The sequence below is a fragment of the Eretmochelys imbricata genome, chromosome 8 (assembly GCF_965152235.1).
Source record: "Eretmochelys imbricata isolate rEreImb1 chromosome 8, rEreImb1.hap1, whole genome shotgun sequence".
In the NCBI taxonomy this organism is placed as follows: Eukaryota; Metazoa; Chordata; order Testudines; family Cheloniidae; genus Eretmochelys; species Eretmochelys imbricata.
The window spans coordinates 41683822-41703120 of NC_135579.1; the positions used below are offsets into that span (position 1 = coordinate 41683822).

Here is a 19299-nt window from a genome sequence, read left to right on the forward strand (position 1 = left end):
CTCACAGTTTCCCTCTGCTCCAAGGGTATCTGGGAGGTATCTGGGCCTGCGGACCTCTGGTGTGATTCCAGTGCAATGAACTGTAATCTGTTGGGGTTCTTGGGGCAGTTGGCCTTTACATGCCCCAGCTCGTTACATTTAAAACATCGTCCAGCTGACGGGTCACTGGGGCGAGGTGGGTTGCTGGAGAATGGGGTGGTGGGACAACAAGGTGTCTGGAGGGTTCTTTGGGAGGTAGGTGGGGCCTTGGGCGGCCCCCGCTAATAGGGTGTGGTCTGGGGTTGTCCCTTCTGGTCTCCGCTCCAACTGCGACCAGTTTTCTTCTTCTCCACCACCTCCACTCATCTGGCTCCAATCTCTCCTGCCTCGATTACAGTTTTGGGCTTCCCATCTAGGATGTATCTTTCTATTGCCTGAGGAACACCCTCTAAGAATTGTTCCATTTGCATTAGGAAGGGCAAATTTACTGGAGATTCAACACTTGCTCCCGAGATCCAGGCATCCCAGTGTTTCACAATGTGGTAGGCATGTCAGGTAAATGACATGTCTGGTTTCCACCTTAGGGCTCTGAACCTCCGACAAGACTGCTCGGGTGTTATCCCCATTCTGACTCTCGCCTTGGATTTAAACAGTTCATACTCGTTCATGTGTTCTTTAGGCATTTCAGCCGCCACCTCAGCTAAGGGTCCACTGAGCTGCGGCCTCAGCTCTACCATGTATTGGTCAGTAGAGATGCTGTACCCAAGGCAGACCCTTTTGAAGTTTTCTAAGGAGGCCTCCGTATCATCACCTGCCTTGTAGGTGGGAAACTTTCTGGGATGGGAAGTGGTACCTGGAGAAGGGTTGCTAGGGTTTGTTGGTATATTCTGCTGAGCCTTTATCTTCTCCATCTCCTCCACATACTTCCTCTCTTTTTCCTTCTCCTCCAGTTCTTTGGCCCTTGCCTCCATTTCCCTCCTGTGGGCAGCCTCCTGTACCTCCTTCTCCAGCTGCATGAGTTCTATTGGTCTTTCATGTTCCTTTTGTTTTTCCTCAGCCTGAAATATGGCTAATTCGAGCTTTTGTTGAGCCGTGGATTCTGTCATCCTAACCTCTCTGTTTTTAACTAACTTTACACCCAAGGTTTAGAAATAAACAAACAAAACTTGGCTGTAAAATTTTGCTGTGCTGGAATAGGATACCTATTCTCTGATAGTGATTGTCAGCCTACAGAAAAAGACAATTCCCTTTGTCTCTGCTCTGGCCCCAAATCAAAGCAAAAAACCTCCAACGACTTGGAAATCTTCCTACCAGCAGCCCAAAGGAAAGAAAATCCTTTCAAACCTGTGCTCCTTGTAAAAAAAAAAAAAAAAAATCAAAATCCTAAAAAAAAAAAACCCCTACCACTTTTGTCTCCAGGGAAATGGGTAGAACGGCCCCCCTGTTTACTTTTAGGGAAAAAAAAAAAACTTCTGGTTTGCAAAGGCTGTGAATTTCCCTGCAGGAGGTTAAGTACCCTGCCTCCAGGCAAAGAAAACCTGCAATTCACAAAAATAATCCCCTTTTGTCTCTGCTCTGGACCCAAAGCAGAGAAAAAACTAGCTGCTTTCAGTTGCACCTCCTTTCCAGCAGCCCCGAAGAAAAAAAACATATTTCCTTTCTAAAATCTGTTTTTCTGGTTCAAAAAAATCTCAAATTGATCTCAAAAGGAGTTCAGGTTAATCCCACCACGCTGCTACCATGTCAAGGTTCCTTCCCCACTCTGAACTCTAGGGTACAGATGTGGGGACCTGCATGAAAACCTCCTAAGCTTACTTTTACCAGCTTAGGTTAAAACTTCCCCAAGGTACAAATTAATTTTACCCTTTGCCCTTGGAATTTCCACTGCCATCACCAAACTTTAACTGGGTTTACTGGGAAACGTAGTTTGGACACGTCTTTCCCCTCAAAATCCTCCCAAACCTTGCACCCCACTTTCTGGGGCAGGTTTGCTAAAAATCCTCACCAATTTGCATAGGTGACCACAGACCCAAACCCTTGGATCTGAGAACAATGAAAAAGCATTCAGTTTTCTTACTAGAAGACTTTTAATAGAAGTAAAGGAATCACTTCTGTAAAATCAGGATGGTAGATGCCTTACAGGGTAATTAGATTCAAAACATAGAGAATCCTTCTAGGGAAAACCTTAAGTTACAAAAAAGACACACAGACAGGGATCGTCATTCTATTCAGCACAGTTCTTTTCTCAGCCATTTAAAGAAATCATAATCTAATACATACTTAGCTAGATTACTTACTAAAATTTCTAAGACTCCATTCCTGTTCTGTCCCTGGCAAAAGCAGCATACAGACAGACACAGACCTTTTGTTTCTCTCCCTCCTCCCAGCTTTTGAAAGTATCTTGTCTCCTCATTGGTCATTTTGGTCAGGTGCCAGTGAGGTTACCTTTAGCTTCTTAACCCTTTACAGGTGAGAGGATTTTTCCTCTGGCCAGGAGGGATTTTAAAGGGGTTTAACCTTCCCTTTATATTTATGACACTGTGAAAGAAGAAAATCAGGCTGTTTTGGCATAATTTGTTCTTAGTATATTAGTGGATCACAACATAAATATGAGTCACTGTTGCAAAAAGCAAATATCATTCTGAGATGTATCAGCAGGAGTATAGTAAGCAAGACAGAAGAAGTAGTTCTCCCGTGCTACTCCCCGCTGATAAGGACTCAACTGGAGTACTTTGTCCAGTTTTAGGTAACACGCTTGGGGAAGGATGTGAACAAATGGGAGAAGGTCAAAAGGAGAGCAATAAAAATGACCAAATGTCTAGAAAACATTATCTGTGAGGGGAGATTGAAAAAACTGGGTTTATTTAGTCAGGAGAAGAGAAGACTGGGTTGGGACATGATAACAGTTTTCAAATACATAAAAGGTTGTTCTAAGTAGGAGGGAGAAAAATTGATCTCCTTAACCTCCGAGGATAGGACAAAAAGCAAAAGGCTTGAATAGCAACAAGGGAAGTTTAGGTTGGACATTAGGAAAAACTTCAGATCTGTCAGGGTAGTTAAGGACTGGAACAAGTTGCCTAGGGTGGTTTATGGAATCTTCATTATTGGAGGTTTTTAAAAACAGGTTAGACAAACACTTGTCAGGAATGGTCTAGTTATTACTTGGTCCTGCCTTGAATGCAGGGGACCGGACTAGATGACCTATTGAGGTCCCTTCCAGTCCTACACTTCTATGATTCTATAGAGAAGATTATAGTATAGCTCAAGTAAGAGTCATCACCATATTTAACAGATCAGCACACAAACTTCACATCTCTGACAACAGCCAAGCAGTATGAATCAATTAAGCTGAAAGCCTCAAAGAATATTAAACTCGTGGCAGATGAAAACAAAGCTAACTCATTTGGCTGGCCACAAATTGGGGAGGGATAGCTCAGTGGTTTGAGCATTGGCTTGCTAAACCCAGGGTTATGAGCTCAATCTTTGAGGGGGCCATTTAGGGATCTGGGGCAAAAATTGGGGATTGGTCCTGCTTTGAGCAGGGGGTTGGACTAGATGACCTCCTAAGGTCCCTTCCAACCCTGATATTCTATGAAATTGGTGTCTCCCAGCAACCTCTTTATCTACTCTGAATTTTAAAATGTTCAGCTCCTTAGAGAGTTTGCAGGCTGCTTTTTCTGAAGCTGCAAGCAAGTTTCCTGCTCTCTGAAAAGATAGAGCTTTCTTTCCACTGACCCATGCTTCATGTGGTCAGAAACCCAGCCTGAAAAGAGAGAAAGAGAAGGAAAGGTCAGGAATGAGATTAGCACCAAAGAAGAGAAGAAAACAAAAAAAGAAGAAAACCAAAAGAAGGGCCCTGATGCTAAGTGGAGATTTGGGGCAGCTCAGCAAGTGACTGGAACAGAAAAAATGCTAGTGGAAAAGGTCCAGTGGCTCCCAAGTTTTTCATTGCAGTTATCACATTACATTACTCTTCCTGTTTTGTAACTGGGAAGCAAGGTCAGAGGGAATCCTTTGGGTTTGAAATATTTTTATTTACCCTGTAAAGTTATCTTCCATCCTGATTTTGCAGGTGTGCTTCTTTTACTTTTTTTTTATACTAAAGTTCTTCTTTTTTTATCCTGATTGGTTTTTAGTGTCCTAAAAACCCAAGGGTCTGGTCTGTGCTCACCTTGTTAACCTATTGGCTGGTATATTATTCTCAAGCCTCCCCAGGAAAGGGAGTGAAGGGTTTTGGGGGGATATTTGGGGGGGATAGAGCTCCAAGTGGCCAATCCCTGAATGTTTGTTTAAATCACTTGGTGGTGACAGCAATACCATCCAAGGACAAGGAAAGGAATTTGTGCTTTGGGGAAGTTTTTAACCTAAGCTGATGGAATATAAGCTTAGGGGGTCTTTCATGTGCGTCCCCACATCTGTACCCCAGAGTTCAGAGTGTGGAGGGAATCCTGACACTAAAATAGGTAAAGAACAAGTTAAGAAATACAGTTGGTCAACACTAGGAAATTAGGTTGTTACAACTAATTAAAATCCACACCCCACAGCAATGCAGTGGAACTGACCTAGCCCCCGGTGTAGACAGCACTTGATCAATGGGAGAATTCTCTGATTGACCTAGCTGCCTCTTCTTCCTATTCCACCAGGAGAAGCACTTCCATTGGTGTTTGTTCATTTTCAGTGAAGCCCTACAGAAGCACGGCTGCAGCATTTTAAGTGTAGATAAACCCTCACTTAGACAAATTAGAAGTCTTCAAGTTGGCAGGCCATAATTAAATACATCCTAGAATACTTAAGGAACTGGCAGAAGAGATCTCTGAACCGTTAGTGATTATCTGAGAATTCTTGGAGGAGGAGAGAGATAACAGAGTACTAGAAAATGGCAAATATAGTATCTTTCTATGAAAAGAGTAATAAGTAGGGATGTCAAGCGATTAAAAAATTAATTGTGATTAATTGCGCTGTTAAACAATAATAGAATACCATTTATTTAAATATTTTTGGATGTTTTCTACATTTTCAAATATCTTGATTTCAATATATTTGAAAATGTATATATAATACAATGTGTACAGTGCTCACTTTATATTTATTTTTATTACAAATATTTGCACTGTAAAAAACATAAGAAATAGTATTTTTCAATTCACCTAATACAAGTACTATAGAGCAGTCTCTTTATCATGAAAGTTGAACTTACAACTGTAGGATTATATACAAAAAATAACTTAATTCAAAAATAAAACAGTGTAAAACTTCAGAGCCTACAAGTCCACTCAGTCCTACTTCCTGTTCAGCCAATCGCTCAAACAAACAATATTATATAACAAAAAAAATCTACATTTGTAAGTTGCACTTTGACAACAAAGAGATTGCATTATGATACTTGTATGAGGTGAATTGAAAAATACTATTTCTTTTGTTTATCATTTTTACAATGCAAATATTTGTTATCAAAAATAATATACACTTTGATTTCAATTACAACACAGAATACAATATATATGAAAATGTAGAAAAACATCCAAAATATTCTTAAACTTTCAATTGGTCATCTGTTGTTTAACAGTGCAATTGAAACTGCAATTAATCACAATTCATTTTTTTAATTGCTGTGATAAATGAAGGGATGGGGGATAGCTCCCTTTGATGGACATTCAGCCAGCCAGTTAGCTGTAAAATCCCTCTTGGTAGCTGTTCTCTACTTGCTTTACCTGTAAATGGTTAAAAGGTCCCCCGGATAAAGGGGTAAAAAAGTGGGCACCTGACCAAAAGAGTCAATGGGAAGGTAGAACTTTTTAAAATTGGGAAAGAAACTTTCCCTTTGTCTGTTGTTCTCTGGAGAAGGAGACACGGAGCAGCAATGCTATAAGCAGGAAAACTGTGTAAGACTTGAACCAGGTATAAAAATTCATCTTCCATACCTAGAAGTCATTGGATAGGGCATATTTAAATAGACGCAATTAGGTTTATTTCTTTATTTTGGCTTCTGGATCTCCTCTGTGCTAACCCCAGATGCTTTTGTTTGCTTGTAACCTTTAAGCTAACCCCCCAAAAAAGCTATTTTGGATGCTTAATTTTTGGAATTGCTCTTTTAAAATCTAGCAAAAGCCTAAGTTCCAGATGTATTTTCTTCCTTTTTGTTTTTTATAAAATTTACCTTTTTTAAGAACAGGATTGGATTTTTGGTGTCATAGAATATCAGGGTTGGAAGGGACCTCAGGAGGTCATCTAGTCCAACCCCCTGCTCAAAGCAGGACTAGTCCCCAGTTATTGCCCCAGATCCCTAAATGGCCCCCTCAAGGATTGAACTCACAGCCCTGGGTTTAGCAGTCCAATGCTTAAACCACCGAGCAATCCCTCCCCCCTATGAGGTTTGTGCATGTTGTTTGAATAGCTGGTAGCCACATCTAATTTCCTTTGTTTTCTTTCTCAGCTCTTCCCTGGAGGGGTGCGTGTGAAAGGGCTTGAGGGTACGCAACAGGGAGGAATTCCCAAGTGCTCCTTCCTGGGTTCAAGGGGGATTTTTGCATGGGTGGTGGCAGCGTTTGCCAAGCCAAGGTCAGAAAAAAGCTGTAACTTCGGGAGTCAGAAACAAGCCTGCAGTGGCAAGTATTAGTTTTTAAAATCCTTGCAGGTCCCCACCTTCTGTACTCAAAGTGACAGAGTGGGGATTCAGCCTTGAAAATCTCAATAAATTTTATTGAGTTAGGGCATGGCTACACTTGCGGATGTAGAGCGCTTTGAGTTAAACCAGCCTTTGTAGAGCGCAGTAGGGAAAGCGCTGCAGTCTGTCCACACTGACAGCTTCAAACGCACTGGCGTGGCCACATTTGCAGCACTTGAAGCAGCATTGGGAGCAGTGCATTATGGGCAGCTATCCCAGCATGCAAGTGGCTTCAACATGCTTTTCAAATGGGGGGAGTGTGACAGGGACTGTGTTGTGTGTATGTGAGGGGGAGAGAGTGGGTTTTTGGGGGGCTGAGAGCATGTCAGCATGCTGTCTTGTAAGTTCAGACAGCAGCAGACCCTCCTCGCCGCCCCCCCCCGCGCCCCTCTCTCTCACACACAACATTCCACACTAATGGCTTTCTTTGTCTCGGAGCAGATAAACAGCTGGCTGTCAGAAACGGAGCTTTCAAAGGGCATTTCCGCATTCCTACAGCCGATTCCAAACAATGACAAGAGTGGCCACTTGACTTAAGGGGATTATGGGACGTTTCCGGAGGCTGATCAGAGCGCAGTAAAGCAACACCTCGTTCACACTGGTGCCACGGCACTCCAGCGAGGGTGCAGCAAACGTTATTCCACTCGCCGAGGTGGAGTCCCAGCAGCACTGTAGCCGCGGAGTCAGAGCACTCTACGTGCCATGTCAGTGTGGACGGGTAGTGAGCTAGTGCGCTCAGGGCTCCTTTATTGCGCTGTAACTCATAAGTGTAGCCAAACCCTTAATCACGTTAGTCAACTGCGATTAATTGACAGCCCTAATTTCAACTGATTCTAGTTAATTGAAACCAATTCTCTGTACTTGCACCTTTTGCCCATTTAATCTATTTTGTTATGTACCCTGAAACCATTCGCATTCCTACTAGGGCTGTCAAGCAATTTAAAAAATTAATCGCGATTAATCGTGTGATTAAAAAAATTAATCGTGTGATTAATCGTGCAATTAAAAAAATTAATTGTGTGATTAATCGCGCTGTTAACAATAGAATACCATTTATTTTAAATATTTTGGGATGTTTACTACGTTTTCAAATATATTAATTTCAATTACAACACAGAATACAAAGTGTACAGTACTCACTTTCTATTTATTTTTATTACAAATATTTGCCCTGTAAAAAACAAACAAAAAAAATTTTCAATTCACCTCATACAAATACTTTAGTGCAATCTCTTTATCATGAAAGTTGAACTTACAAATGTAGAATTATGTACAAAAGAAAACTGCATTCAAAAATAAAACAATGTAAAACTTTAGTGCCTACAAGTCCACTCAATTCTACTTTTTGGTCAGCCAATCACTCAGACAAACAAGGTTGGTTACAATTTGCAGGAGATAATGCTGCCTGCTTCTTGTTTACAGTGTTACCTAAAAGTGAGAACAGGCATTCGCATGGTATTGGTGTAGTTGGCATTACAAGATATTTACATGCCAGATGTGCTAAAAATTCGTATGTCCCTTCATACTTCAACCACCATTCCAGAGGACATGCTCAATAACGATCCAAAGCAGTGCAGACCGACACATGTTCATTTTCATCATCTGAGTCAGATGCCACCAACAGAAGGTTGATTTTTTTTTTTTTGGTGGTTTGGGTTCTGTAATTTCCGCATCAGAGTGTTGCTCTTTTAAGACTTCTGAAAGCATACTCCACAGCTCGTCCCTCTAAGATTTTGGAAGGCACTTCCAATTCTTAAACCTTGGGTCAAGTGCTGTAGCTATCTTTAGAAATCTCACACTGGTACCTTCTTTGCATTTTGTCAAATCTCCAGTGAAAGTGTTCTTAAAACGAATATGTGCTGGGTCTTCATCCGAGACTGATATAACATGAAATAAATGGCAGAACGCGGGTATAACAGAGCAGGAGACATACAGTTCTCCCCCATGGACTTCAGTCACAAATTTATGAATGTATTATTTTTTTAATGCGCATGGAAGCATGTCCTCTGGAATGGTGGCCGAAGCATGAAGGGGCATATGAATGTTTACCATATCTGGCACTAGCTTGCAATGACAGCTACAAAAGTACCATGTGAATGTCTGTTCTCACTTTCAGGTGACATGGTAAATAAGAAGCGGGCAGCATTATCTCCTGTAAATGTAAACAAACTTGTTTGTCTTAGCGATAGGCTGAACAAGAAGTAGGACTGAGTGGACTAGTAGGCTCTAAAGTTTTACGTTATTTTGTTTTTGAGTGCATTTATTTAACAAAAAAAATCTACATTTGTAAGTTGCACTTTCACGGTAGAGGTTGCACTACAGGGTTGTGTGAGGTGTGTTGAAAAATACTATTTCTTTTATTATTTTACAGTGCAAATATTTTAATCAAAATAATAATATAAAGTAAGCACTGTACACTTTGTATTTTATGTTGTAATTGAAATCAATATATTTGAAAATGTAGAAAAACATCCAAAAATATTTAATAAATTCCAATTGGTATTATATTGTTTAACAGTGTGATTAAAACTGTGATTAATTTTTTTCTAATTGTGATTAATTTTTTGAGTTAATCACGTGAGTAAACTGTGATTAATTGACAGCCCTAGTAATAAGGACAACCCAGGAAATCATAGACACTCTGCTTGACTTTGATCCCCAGAAAGATAATGGATCAAATAATCAAACAATCAATTTGTAAGCACCTGGAAGATAATAAGGTAACAGTCAATGGATAGACAGTGCACTTATAAAGAGAGTGGACAATATCAAGCTGGGAGAGGTTGCAAGCACTTTGGAGGAAAGGATTAGAATTCAAAATGATCTTGACAAACTAGAGAAATGGTCTGAATTAAATAGGATGAAATTCTATAAGGACAAATGCAAAATACTCCACTTAGGAAGGAACAATCAGTTGCACACATACAAAATGGGAAATGACTGCCTAGGAAGCAGTATTGTGGAAAGGGATCTGAGGGTCATAGTGGATCACAAACTAAATGTGAGTCAACAGTGTAACACTGTTACAAAAAAAGCAAACATCATTCTGTGATGTATTAGCAATACTTTTGTAAGCAAGACACTAGAAGTAATTCTTCCACTTAAGCAGCATTTGTAAGGCCTCAACTGGAGTACTGCGTGCAGTTCTGGGCACCACACTTGGAGAAAGATGTGGACAAATTGGAGAAAGGCCAGAGGAGAGCAACAAAAATAAAAGTCTAGAAAATGTGAACTATGAGGAAAGATTCAAAAATTGGTTTTTTTTAGTGTGGAGAAGAGAAGACTGAAGCGGGACATGATAACAATCTTCAAGTATGTCAAAGGTTGTTATAAAGAGGAGGGTGATAAATTGTCCTCCTTATCAACGGAGGACAGGCAAAGACAAAATGGGCTTAAATTGCAGAAATGGAGATTTAGGTTGGACATTAGGAAAAACTTCCTAACTGTCAGCGTAGTTAAGCACTGGAACAAATTACTTAGGGAGGATGTGGAATGTCCATCATTGGAGGTTTTGAGAACAGGCTAGACAAAAACCTGTTAGGGATAGTCTAGATAATACTTAGTCCTGCCTCAGTGCAGGGAACTGGACTAGATGACCTATTGAGGTCCCTTCCAGTCCTAAATTTCTGTGATTCTGTGAATTTGTTTTATATGTAACCATTTGTTTCCAATATACTTACTTTCCATCACTTGAATCTCTTTTCTTTGATAAACTTATTCTTATTTTTGCTGTATATCGAAGTGATGTGTGTTAGGTAAAATGGTGGTCCTGTATTAGTCTTGCAAGCTGGTGTGTACTATTCCTTCGGGAGTGGCAAATCTAAGAGTACTGTGAGTGTTCAGTAGAACAGAGACTGAGCACTCAAGAAGAACACTCGGAGGACTTGGAGGTTGGTGTATGTGCCTGTTACTAATCTGTACAGAGAGAGCGAGGCCTGGCAGGCAGTGCTTGTGTTGCCATTGGCTGGCAGTTTCAGGGAGCTGATCCACAGCAGGGGCTGACAAGACTCCCTTGTGACGTTGCACTCCATAATGTTTTATGGAAATATGCCTATGAATGTAAATATGATGTAACTGGAATATGCTTTATGCAAAAGGTCTCTTGTAAGGTATCATTACAAAGCTTATAAGCTACTGTGTGTGTTCATCCTATTTGTTTCCATGTGTTATTTTTATGTCTGAAGTTAGGAGAATAAGATATAAACTTGTATTACTGATGTAAGCACATTAAGTGGAAGCCATTAAGGGTGCTTCAGAATCAATGAACTGTGAATGGGTTTGTTTACCTGCAAGCCTTCCTGTGTAGGTGTCGGCCAGCTCCTATGTAATGAAGAAGGAGGTCTTACAGTGACATGTGATCATGTCACCTGAACTGGAATCCATCTTAAACCTGGTGCTTTTCCATTGAGAGGGAGGGGTGGGAACCAGAGGGACAAAGGATTCCCGCCTTATGCAAAAGATATATAAGTGGGTGGAACAGAACAAATGGCGCAGCTATCATGAGAAATCCCCTAGCTACCACCTGAGCTGGAACAACGGCTGTACCAGGAGAAAGGATTGTGCCCAGACTAGATGGCCCTCCTTCCCACCCTCAGCTCTGTGGCTGCTGTGGTGGGGGAGAGACCCCCCCTCTCCTTGCCCCAGCTCGAGGGCTGCAGACCTAGAGCTGGGGAAAGTTGCCTCTTTCTCTGGCCGCCACAGCCCTGCATGTCCCAAATTCCTCCCATACCCTCTTCTCACCCCACTGCCCCCTCCCACCTCCCCGCTATTCCCCCCAAGGTCACCACCTCGCCTTACATGTGCATCTTCTCCAGTGTCCAGGCACCTAATTAGTGGAGCCACGCCTGCGCGGCTCCACTAATTAGGTGGGCGCCCAGGTGTGCACCTTAGAGGGAACTATCCGCAGACCACCTGCATGGAGCTCACAGACCACTGGTGGTCCACAGACCACAGTGTGAGACCCTCTGGTCTAAAGCAAAGAAAATCAGGCTGTGCCAATCCCTGCACACCCACCCATTCAAGGTCAAATATTCTCTGATCGCTTCGCAAAGCACACGCAAATCAGTGCTACAGGCTTAGCATTGGTACACTATTTTAACTTTTTTTATAATAAATGTAAGGTGATCGCAAAAACCTGTTACTTTAAATAAAGAGTTGCCAACTTGTGAAGCTTGAGAAGTAGTGAGACAAGTTCTTAGGACGTTTTAACAAAGGAATATTGAGTTGTAGTAGGGAGGTGGTATTACCTCTGTCTACAGCATTGGTGAGAACATTACTGAATACTGTGTCCAGTTGTAGTATCACACTTCAAAAGGACGTTGAAAAATTGGAGCGCTCTTAAAGAATGGCCAAAGAATAATTCTAGGTCTGGAAAACCTAATTACAGTAAGAGACTTAAGGAGCTAAACCTAGCTTTTTGAAGAGAACGGAACGAACAGTAAGAGGTGACTGGCTAGAAGCTGACACTGGACAACTGGGGATGGATCACGTGGTGTATTGCCCTGTTCTGTTCATTCCCTCTGAAGCCTCTGGCACCAGCCACTATCAGAAGACAGGATACTGAGCTAAATGGACCGTTGTAAGAAGAGTAGGACAATGGAACAGACTGCCTAGGGAGGTTGTGGAAGCTCCTTTGCTAGAGGTTTTCAAAAGGAGGCTGGAGAACCACCTGTCTTAAATGGTTTAGACACAACAAATCCTGTAGTTGACGGGGTTAGACTGGATGATCTTTCTGGTCCCTTCTAACCCTATCATTCTATGACCCAGTATGGCCATTCCTATGTCCTTATGACTTGATCATGGTCTGCAAGTACGTACGCAGGTGGAAGATTTCTGGTAGCAGAGGGCTCTAAAGTAGCAGAAAAGGCAGAACAAGATCCAATGGCTGGAAGCTGTAGCTGGGCAAATTCAGATTGGGAATAATGTGCAAATTTTTAACAGTGAGAATAAACAGTGGGACTCTCTGCCCTGTGCTATACAGGAGGTCAGACCCTAGATGGTCAGAATGGTCCTTTCTGGTCTTAAAATCTATTGATCTGTTATATGACTGAGCCATTTATCTATACTATTGCTGTCCAGGTGTGGCTCACAGGCTTAGGTGAGAATATTTCGTGCCATATAAAGTACATGCTAGGCACAATAGATGTAAATCAGCGTAGGAACACATATAGTAACTGCTTCACTTTAGAAAAGTACCTTGTTGTCTAGACCTGCTATAGGCTCATGCGTCTTGTCAGAAAGGGTATGCGTAATGTGTTCTTCTGTGTTTCCTCCAGTAGAAATGAAGTCTGTCTTTAGTGACCAGAAATAGTATTTGTGCACAACTCATTCCTCTGCAAGGACAAGCAACTACAGTTTGAGTGGCTTTGAACAATTCTGCCCTCCCCTCCACTACCTGTGTTATCTTGCGGCCTTTGCCTTGTGTGTTTGTTGTTTTGTATGTGAGAAGCCTCAAGAGGCATCTTGGCCACTTATGGAGATGAATGAATTTTTGCACCACTCTAATAGCTGTCTAAAATTGTCCAACAGCTCTCGTCCATACCAGTGTTCTTCAAAGGTTTTTTTTTTGTGTGTGGCTCTGGCTCTGGCTCTTATCCCCCAATTTTGGGGAGGAGCCATGCCAATTCCAATCTACTGTACATGTGGATTTCCACCCCTTTGGGTGGGATCGGAAAAATAACCTGGCTGCCTACATGCCATGGTTTTGACCATACAATAAGCACACAAAGTTCTGAATAGCCTGCCTTTTGTGATTCTGCTTTCACAATAACATATTAGGAGAAAAGAACCACAGTTTTTTTCAAGAGAACCAGCCTGATTCATTTTGTATATTCATTTATATCTCTTTCATATCACTTTTCTGGAAGCACCTTCTCACATCAGCCGTAGAATTTTGCTAGGGATGTTATAGACTGCCCATTCTTTGGAGTCTTTAATTCAAGACTGGAATCTCTGGGTCTGAGGAGGAGCTCTGTGTGGCTCAAGAGCTTGAAGTTGATCCAATAAAAGATATTACCTCACCCACCTTGTCACTCTAAACTTACTTAAACAAATGTAAGCCAGTGAAACCAATATTTATTAAAATATTTTATTAATTATAATGATACATTAAATCTGTTATAATTATTTTTCATTCTGTAACTTTATTATTCAGAAGGTTGTTAAAAGAACTTTCAAATGTACTGTCCATACATAAATATGACAACTACCCTGTTAAGGAAAATACAGGGGAGGATGGTCTTGTTAGGTAAGGAGTATATAGGGGAAAGAAGAAGGATGAGCTTGTTCTTAAGAAGAAAAGGAGTACTTGTGGCACCTTAGAGACTAACAAATTTATTTGAGCATAAGCTTTTGTGAGCTACAGCTCACGTCATCGGTTGCATTTGAGCTGTAGCTCATGAAAGCTTATGCTCAAATAAATTTGTTAGTCTCTAAGGTGCCACAAGTACTCCTTTTCTTTTTGCAGATACAGACTAACACGGCTGCTACTCTGAAACTTGTTCTTAAGGTGCATGACCTAATTTTGAAAATCTGTCCCTTAGGCCTGTATGGCTCTGATGGCTTGTCTACACTCGGAATTGTTCCAGAAGAGCTATTTTTTGAAGGTAGATTAATCTAAACAGGAACAAGGCAGTCTTATTCCAGAATAAGAGTGCCCACATAGGGAGGTATTCAAAAAGAGTTATTGTGCTGAAAATTCACACCCTACCTTCATCCAATTCATTTTCAAGTGTAGACAGTCCCTTAGGTACTTTTCAAAACTCTCTCTTGTTGGTTTTCCCAAAAGGGATCATAATATTTCCCTGTGTTACAGGTGCAGTGACAATAACCTAGTCAGTGTTTTGCAGCATTCCAGGGCTTTGATGATGAGTATCATAGAAATGCCTAAAAATAAATTGAAAAGGAGTACTTGTGGCACCTTAGAGACTAACCAATTTATTTGAGCATGAGCTTTTGTGAGCTACAGCTCACTTCCACATTTCCACTGAAGTGAGCTGTAGCTCACGAAAGCTCATGCTCAGATAAATTGGTTAGTCTCTAAGGTGCCAAAAGTACTCCTTTTCTTTTTGCAAAGACAGACTAACACAGCTGTTACTCTGAAACCTATAAATAAATTGCATTTCATCCACCACTAAAATGCGTCTATGGCAGGGGTGAAACATGATAGCTATTTAACAGGGCATAGCAAAACCAGAGAATAGCAGCAATGACAACCCCAAGCATTCAAACACCATGATTCAGGTCCCTAAATCATTATTTTAAAAAGAATATATTTTAGGAACTTTTTATTTACTTTCTAGTTTTTGGACCCTTACAGTATGTCTAACAGCAATTAGAACACCCGCAGCCCCATGCCAGCTGACTCGGGCTCCCAGAGCTTGGGCTGTGGGTCTGTTTCATTGCTGTGTAAACATTTGGGCTTGGACTGGAGCCCAGGCTCTGGGACCCTGCAAGAAGGGAGGGTCCCAGAGCTTGGGCTCGAGCCTGAGCCCAGAAGTCTACACTGCAATGAAACAGCCCCGCAGCCAGAGCCCTGTAAGCACAAGTTGTCTGACACAGGCCAGCCGCAGGTGTCTACTTACTGTGTAGACAGACTCTGAGGGTAGAGTCAGGTCACGTTTTCAAGCTTTGCTCTGTAGCTTTGAGGGCTAGAAATTTACTTTTTTAAAACAAAAGCTGAGATTCTCACACATTATCACATATTCTCACATAACTTCAGAAGCTGGAGTTTTAAGAAACACCCCAAATATCACAAAACTTAGACTAAAACAGCAGGAGCTGGCAACATGGAAATATCCTAGCACAGTGAAAAAGAGTTCCATTTCCTTTTGAAACTACAGGGGATATTTAGAGATACAGAGTATAACTACCAGAATTGGAGCAATTTACCTTTGATCTTACATCCTTAGATTTTTTAATGACCACATTCACTTTCCTGCACCATGCTCGGGAATCGCATTGTTGAACACTTGTAGTGTCCCCTAGGGCTGTGTCTGGAAGCAGGTGGCAGACACTAGAGTGGCTTAAAGAGTAGCAGGATCTGATTAGACATTCCATTTTATAGGGAAAATAGCTTGTAAATGTTTCATGATGTTGTGTGTCGTATGCTGATTTACAGGCAGCAATTAATTATATTCTAACTGTGCAGGACTCTGACTGTTTTGTGAGGTCAGTGGCTTGATAAATATGAGTATTACAGGGAGAGTAATAAGTAACAGTTAACATCTTTTAGCCCCAGAAAATCCTGAATTACTGTATTTCGAACTTATTAAAGAAAGATATTGTCTGTATGGATGGATTTTTGAATATTTAGGTCATCTGGCTTTTCTATCACCAAGCTGGAGAGGTGATTGTTAACAAAAGGAGAATGCTGGAGCCAGGGTCTCACTTGGAAATCTTGTCTTTCCAGGCTGTTATTTTTCCAATGGTCGTGCCAGCTCTGTCAGCTTTGCATCGTCTATTGAAATTGTCATTTCATCCAAGTGTATATCTTGGCCTGAGCCAGAGCCATCTGTTGTAGGCTAATGTCATTTATTCTGCTTCTGGCTGACACTTTCAGGAACGAAGCAGATGCTGGCTTTTAGAATTTGTTTTTACTGCTTTTCAGTTTTATCTCATGTATTAGTATCACAAATAACTAGGCTTGGAAGGATTTGATTTAAATCATTAGTCCACTAAACATCAATTTCACGTTGCACAGAAATTGGCTGGGGGAAAAAAACATTGATGGCAGTCAGCAAGGCAGCCTTCCCAGCACCTTTCACCCATAGAGATTCATTATCCTGGGCCCTTAGCCACACAGGGAGCCCTCTGCGGGTAGCCCCTATGTCACAGCCCTGCTCACTCTCTCACCAGCTGCAAGTGCTGGAGCCATCCCTGGGCTGGAGCTGCTCAGCAGTGAGAAGGCCTTCCCTGCCCCCATGGGTTCTCCTCCCAGTGTGGCATTGGCTGGGGTCTCTGTTCTGGTGGGGCAGGACTGCAACCTCTCCAGAACTTTGTGCCCAGATGTCTCAGGCCCCTCAGCCATGCAGGGATCTTTCCTGCAGCCCCACTGTCAACATCTACTGTCATTAAATAATTATTGTCTATCACAGACCCTTAATTTCCTGCAACTGTGAAAATTCAAATTGAAAAAAATCAGGGAAAAATGCTTTAAAATAAAAATTGATACTATCCATTGAAATTACAAAAAAAAAATGAATTTTGCCAAGCCTACAAATAACATTTTGATTTTAGATATACATATCTACAGTGTTAAAATCAGAGGTGAATAATTGTTTCTTTTTTCCCTTCTGGTGTGAAATTAAAAATGCTTTAGGAGTTTAGCAGAATAATGTCTTTGCCCAATGTATCACATGCTACACAGAGATACTTTTACGAATTTTTCTAAATGTCTCATTTCTTTCTAATCACTTATCTTTACATTGATTTTTTGCATGGGTAGGTGTTTGTGTCTTACACTTCAAATAATGATGCCTAGGGCTGCAGCAAGGGTTATGGAGACAGAGCCAACAGCTTCTTGTACGTAAGAGGCTGAACAGAGAAAATTGTCTTACTGTCTGTTGAGGAGCATCTTAAAGAGAGTGCTGTCTGTGCCATCCTTCTCCATGGATGCTCTTGAGACTGTGTTGACATCTTTGTGAGTTTGTCCAAGACTGCAGAAAACATCAGCAATATCTGGGCACGTAATGTTTAGCAGCCCTAAGGGGGGCAGAATGTAAAGCTAGGGAAACTGGAGGTCCTCAAGGCACCAGAGCAGATAAGGATATCCACCAATCCCCAAATATAAAATATAGACCTAATTTTACTGTAAGACATCTAGAGCATAGAGAGGGGGTTTGCTCTAGTGGCTGGAGTATGGGACTCAGAATCAGGGCAGCTAAATTTTAATTGTAGCTCTGCCACTGACTCCTTCTGTAGCCTGGGGCAAGTAACTTTACCCCACTCTTGAGGTTCCCCATCTCCACAATGGGGATAATAAATAATATTTACCTCTCCCACAGGAACATTGTGAGGACTGATTAAAGTTGATGCTGGCAAAGTGGCTTGAAGATTAAAATTGATAGGTTGCTATTATACCTCAGAAGGGAGGAGTCTGTTTTCCTCTTGATCTTTAACAACTCCAGATTTCCAATCGGATGACTAACATCATAGGTAGCCAGTATAGACCAAAGGCCAAAGATAGGCCACAGGGTCTATCTGTTGCTACCCTCACCTTCAATACAGGGCTCTCTCTTTGGATCAAGATAGACCATGGCAAATCCAACACATCTCCTTGTCAAAGATAAAGATGCTTACAAATTGGGTGAAATCCACTGGCTCCTGGCAAGTTGCAAAACACTCCTGAATTTGGGCAAAATTTGGGCTGTCCCCAACTTTCAACTGATTGGTGCAACTGCAGAATTAGCACTGGCCAAGACTTTGGGCTTTGGACATAATAGCCTTTCACACACCTTTCTTCTTCAAAGTCCCCATGGGAGTGCTGTGGAGTTGTATGAAAACTCCAAATCCTGTTTGAATGTGAGAATGCAAGTCACATGACTTTTCTCACACTGTCATGACATTGAGAGTCTCTTTTTTTTTCTTTGCTATGTTGTTTGGACTGTAATGATCTAAACAGCACTAGCATGTTTGTTGGTGTATTCGTGCCCAACCAGACACTGGGCACTCTGTTCTCTTCCTCTTTGTTCTTCTTGGACAGAAGAGCAGGATTCTGTATAATTTTTTTGCAAGAGATTTGCATCTGGTAGAGACTTCATAGAAGAGGTGTGTTTTACACCTTGATCTGAACATCAGGTTTGGACATAATCTGTTCTCTTCTGGCAAGTAGTTCCTTAGCCAGGGTCCCACTTGTATTCTCTGTGGCTGATAGATAGAGCCAGGGTCTGTCCAGCTGCATCAGCACTGTGTAATGTAGCTTTCCTGGAGAATCGTGGAAGGTAACTCCTCTCTGAGTTAGCTAGATTCCAATCCATTGTACTTCTAGATTAGAGTCAAGATTTAGAACTCAGCTGTGACGTAATGGAGCTAGTGGAATTTGTACAGATCACATGTGAGATGTCTGCACTGGCTTCAGTTGCTGATTAGGGGTGGTTGTAACATAAACTGGCACGGGCACTGCCTGTTGTATATCTGCTCAGGGTACTGAAAGAGGTGTTTGCTGTAACCTTTCAATCCAGCATCTTTCATCAGCACTGAGGACAACTGAGGAAGTACATACTGTTGTGGGCAATGTACAGGGATTTTGCTTTACTTCTATGTTGATTTGTATGATTATTGTATGATTATTTGCAATGGGGCTGCTAAATATTTCTAAATATTTATCCAGCAGTCCTAGAACTATCAGATAGGGGTCTCCTCTCATTTTATTATTCAAAATCAATAAAGAGTACTATTGACAACTGGTCTGTGCCTGAGGCTCCTAGGATGCTACAATAATACCGACAAAAATAAAACCAAATTAAAGTGTGAATGTTTCATCAACCTTGAAATTCTTTAGCAAAAAGATAACTAGGATTCACTGAGTTAAATCTGCTAATCAATTACTTATGTCCTCCAAGAAGCAGCTCAGGTATTCAGTAAATAATATTCAGTTTTATAACTTTCCAGGAACAATTCCTTTTGAAAATAAAAATAAAAATCAAGGGCATGAGATT

General features: G+C 41.3%; 1 protein-coding gene across 1 annotated transcript in view; it reads left to right on the forward strand.

Annotated features, from left to right (window-relative positions):
- The window catches only part of ATF6 (activating transcription factor 6), a 334814-nt gene that overhangs the window by 270047 nt on the left and 45468 nt on the right, over positions 1-19299 (forward strand). The window lies entirely within an intron of this gene.